The following is a 6000-nucleotide window of genomic DNA, read 5'->3' as shown; positions in this document are numbered from 1 at the left end:
TATATATATATATATATATATATATATATATACATAAATAAATATACATATACAGTATATATATACACACATATGCGTATATATATATATATATATATATATATATATATATATATATATATATATATATGTGTGTGTGTATGTGTGTGTGCGTGTGTCTATGTGTGTATAGATATATATATATATATATATATATATATATATATATATATATATATGTATATATATATATATATATATATATATATATATATATATATATATATATATATATAAATATATATATATATATATATATATATATATATATATATATATATATATATAAATATATATATATATATATATATATATGTATATATATATATATATATATATATATATATATATATATATATACAGTATATATGATAAAATTTGCACATTTTGACGTGATTTTCATATTCAAATAAGACTCATATTTATGGTACATTAATGTTTGGATTCTCTTAACGACCTCGGGATCAAAGACAAGAGCTTTTGACAGGTCACAAGCTCTTTTCTTTGTGTTATTTCGCCTGGGGCTCTGATTTCTAGGTCGTTAAGAGAATCCACACATTAATGTATAATAAAATATATGACTTATTCGAATATATATATATATATATATATATATATATATATATATATATATATATATATATATATATATATATATATATATATTTATATATATAAATATATATATATATATATATATATATATATATATATATATATATATATATATGTATCTATCTATCTATCTATCTATCTATATATATATATATATATATATATATATATATATATATATATATATATATATGTATATATATATATATATATATATATATATATATATATATATATTTATATGTATATATATATATATATATATATATATATATATATATATATATATATGTCTTATTTATAACTGTAATCGAACAGTTTAACATGTTTTTTCAAAAAGGCCCATAAAAGAAACACAGGAAATATGAATAAATCACACTATATTTCGGTCAATAAACATCGACCCTCTTCAGGATGTAAAGTAAAAGTAAGGAATACAGTGGAGAGTGACGGTTTATATATGGAAGCAAAAGGGTGTGTTCAATTGTTCTATAGTTGTTATAATTGCTGGAAGGATTAGCCAAATTTAATTACATCCAGGTGCGTGTTCTTATTGTTGAGCCGCTTGGAGAAAGTCTTGACCTCTGATGCATGTCTGGTGGTCGGTCTCCGTGGATTATCTTCTTAATGATAGGGTTGAGAAGAGTATTGTCCACTGTGTCAGCTTTCCATTGGCCCCCAGATAGGTTTATTGTGTTTGATTGATTTATGATGGCTGATTCCAGGATTTTCCTTCTGTACGGACAGGTACTCTTAAAAAGCAAAGACGACTCACTCCACGGAGGAATATAAGTGAATTGGGGGTATCTCTTCGTCTGCTATGCCGAGATGATGGTATGTACAGAGATCTTTCTTCATATGTGCTGACTGGTGCTATTAATAGTAGTGTGACTCACTCCGAGAAATTGAATAATAAATTAGAAAGACTCATACGAAATAGTACATGGAATAATTTAGGATTGGAAAATAACGTTTTGAATTTATCGAACCGTCCACTCACAGTGAATGAGCAAACAGCTCTGAATCTAGGTATCTCTTTTGCTATGAAACCCGGACGGGAAAGTCATTTTGATTATGTGGTGGCCTTCGATAAACATTTCTCTAAAAACAATTTTGAAAAAGATGAAACTTGCCTAAAAGGAATCTTGTTAAATGCATTAGAACAAAGTAACAGTAAAAATCCGCTTCCCAGAAGGTTTCATAATGCAATTTTTTCATTAAACAAAACCGATAACATCATCATCACAAAATCGGATAAAGACGGAAAAATAGTCATTCTTGATAAAGAGACGTATGTCAACAAAGTTCAACAACTCTTAAACGATGACACTACATATGAAAAGCTAACAAAAGATCCCCGTAACTCTGTTGCTCCGGAGTTTTTCAAATCCGTAAGAAAAATCGGAAATAATAAAAAAGACATCGAGGTCTTAGAAAAATTTAAAGTCATGAACCCTTCGTTGCCATATTTTTACGGGCTCCCAAAAACTCATAAGGACGGTATTCCCTTACGCCCAATCGTCTCATGTAAAGGGTCATTTATATATAATATATCAAAATGGTTAGCAGACTTGCTGTCTCCCTTTCTAGGGAGCTTTTCTTCAGCTCATATTAAGCATGCAGAGGACTTCATCCAGAAATTCAATAGATTAAATATTCCGGTAAACAATGTAAAACTCTTGAGTCTTGACGTAGAATCCCTATTTACAAAGGTCCCGATCAACGACGTATTAGGTTTCTTGAGGAAAAATTAATCCCTTACGAAGATCACTTCCCCCTCGGTATTGAAAAAAACAATTAAGTTAATTAAACTAAGCGTGTCAAATAACGTTTTCTCTTTCAATGGAAATTTTTACAAACAGAAATTTGGTTGTAGTATGGGCAGCCCGTTATCTCCAATTTTAGCTAACCTCTACATGGAATACTTTGAAACAGAAATTTTAACAACAATTAAACCTACGAACATGGTTTGGCAACGCTATGTTGATGACATTTTCACATATTGGGATGATAGCTGGGGAGATTTCAATATATTTTTCAATAATCTAAATATATATATATATATATATATATATATATATATATATATATATATATATATATATATATGCATATATATATATATATATATATATATATATATATATATATATATATATATATATATATATATATATATATATATATATATATATATATATATACAGTATATATGATAAATTTTGCACATTTAGACGTTATTTTCATATTCAAATAAGCCCCAAATTTATGGTACATTAATGTTTGGATTCTCTTAACGACCTCTGGATCAAAGACCAGAGCTTTTGACAGGTCACAAGCTCTTTTCTTTGTGTTATTTCACCTGGGGCTATGAATCCGAGGTCGTTAAGAGAATCCAGACATTAATGTATAAAAAATATATGACTTATTCGAATATATATATATATATATATATATATATATATATATATATATATATATATATATATATATATATATATATATATATATATATATACATACATATATATATATATATATATATAAATATATATATATATATATATATATATATATATATATATATATATATATATATATTTATATTTGTATTTATATATAAATATTTGTTTATACACACACACACACACACACATATATATATATATATATATATATATATATATATATATATATATATATATATATATATATATATATATATATATATATATATATATATATATATATTTATATATATGAATAAATATATTTATATACGTAAATAAATATATATATATATATATATATATATATATATATATATATATATATATATATATATAATTATGAATATATATATATATATATATATATATATATATATATATATATATATATATATTTATATATATATATATATATATCTATAAATATATATATATATATATATATATATATATATATATATATATATATATATATATATATATATATATATATATATATGAATATATATAACAGATTTTGAGCGAAGCGAAAAATCTATTTTTGGGTGAGGTAGCCATGTCGTCCTGATGGAAGTTCCTATGAGGTAGCTTTCTAGGGTATATTTGACTACAGTTATATTCCCAGAGAATTTTACCTTAAGGTATCCAGAATTCTAACTCCTGGAGCGAATATCCCTAAATAATCTCACAGGGATATCCCATAATATCAGAGGACGTATACTTGACACGTCACTTAGCTATCTTCGCCCCAAACAGTATTAACGCTTCGAGGCGGAATAGTGACAAGAATCTGAAACGAGAATGAAAAGAGAGCCGCTCATAAGGCATCTCTCCTATTCCGTTTCCAGTGAGTATCTGATGAAGGCGGTAGTGCCCTCTTTATTCCTTGTAAAGATATACGAGGTGTTACAGATACTGTACTATAGGGAGGGCTCAACAGGCCCTTTTACAATAAAAGGAAGGGCAGGTCCATCAGAACGACATGGCTACCTCATCCAAAAATAGATTTTCCACTTCGCTCAAAATCGTTTTTTTGTGCTCAGGCCATGTCGTCCTGATGGAAGTTTACCAGAGCATTACTGTATCTGTGGATTCTCAATCAGTGTCGTACTCTCAAGAAAGTATTTTCCTGGTCTTTCTAGACCTAGAGACCTATGATGTTACCGTCATACATCATTATCATCTAAGCATGAAGTATGTTAGTGCTTCCTGCCCCCTACAGGGAAGAGTCGTACTAGACTTTGGAAAAAGTCTCGTGGAGTACATAAAAATTTATGGATGATAAAATGACAAGCTTGTATAGTGGTCTTGCCCTATACAATATAAAGCAAAGTTTGTATAAGAGTCACCAATGTCAGCATGAATCTGTGACACCTTCCCCAATGCGACTACTCTTATAAACTATTGGATAATGGTTGTATCCGCATAAAAACAAATTTTGCCTCTTTGCCACCAACCCGTTAGGGTACCACGTCAACCCTTCCAAGGAAGGGTTAGAGTGAGTGGACTTTTGCTTGAATCAGGGAACAGTCTCGAAAGACATACCATGATAAAAATATCCTTATTTCAATCTTAATGCTCAGTACATTTCTAATAAAATGAGTGTGGGCGAAAAAGACGCAGGGTTCACTATGAACTAGTTTATTAAAATTTAATAAACGAACATATCAGATCACATTTATAAACTTTATAAAATGGGGATGATATGTGTAAAAGCATAATGAAAAACAGTCAACAGAAAATATTGTTTCATTTACTATGAATCAGATTTGCCACTTCAATAGAATTACTAAGAATAATGATATAGTCTGTATACTGTTTACATACACTAGCATAGAAAACGCTTGGCACAAGTGTCTGCATTATGCTATAGATTACCGACGTCAATGAAACAGTTCGTAAGGACACTTTCGTGGCCTATCGCTCAGCGTGTAGTAACATACAGTGACTACATGCACACCCTCTTAATTAATCGTCCCAAATTAATTACACTGTTCCTCGCAGACTTAAAAAAGAAGGTTGAAGAATTCTACCTGCTGCTACCACAGATCTCATAAGTGTCTCCACTTGCTTCGCATAGTGCATAAAGATCGCCGTGGATGACTACCAGCCGGTGTGCAAACAAGGATGTTCAAAGTCCATATAATTAAAAAAATTTTATGGAAGAGGCAACTTTCCTCGGATCATGACTAACGGGTGTACTGTCTGGATCCGTTCTGCGAATAACACGGGTGAATTTCGCCCTTAGTTATAGATAACTTTGAACCCAGGGTTTCTCTTTTGAACAGCTGTCCTCCCATAAAGTCTGAAGTTCTATGAAGATAGACCTTTAGGAACTCCACTGGACATAGAGATGCATCTTCCTCCAGAGGGCAGATTCTCTAGGGACCTCACCTGTTGGTGGGTAGCTTGTTCCTGGTAAGAAACATTGGGTCTGGAAATAAATTCAGTTCTCCCTCCAAGAACTGGACGTGGCCTTCCTCTCTAGAGAGAGCCACTATTCACTAACTCTGGCCCCCAAGGCGAGTACAAACAGAAATATGACTTGAATTCAAAACCTTCTAAGCACATTCCTCATTGTTCATTATTTATACACAATGAGGAATCATATCTAATGACCAAGCAAAAGGTCTTTGGAAGCGCTGAAAGGCTAGTTCATTAAGAACGTCGTTAGAAAGGTCGACCTGTAAGGCATATGGTATCTGACTTGTCAAGGCAGGCTTGAAAAATATAATTGTGTAGGCTGCTAAACCTTGCTCATGAAGGTGAATGAAGAATGATAAATAGGAATCTGTCGGGATTCTTTCGGTTTCTTCGCCTTGACAAAGGATAGCTA

The sequence above is a fragment of the Palaemon carinicauda genome, chromosome 17 (genome assembly GCF_036898095.1).
Source record: "Palaemon carinicauda isolate YSFRI2023 chromosome 17, ASM3689809v2, whole genome shotgun sequence".
Lineage (NCBI taxonomy): Eukaryota > Metazoa > Arthropoda > Malacostraca > Decapoda > Palaemonidae > Palaemon > Palaemon carinicauda.
Note: the sequence above shows the minus strand (reverse complement) of the source record.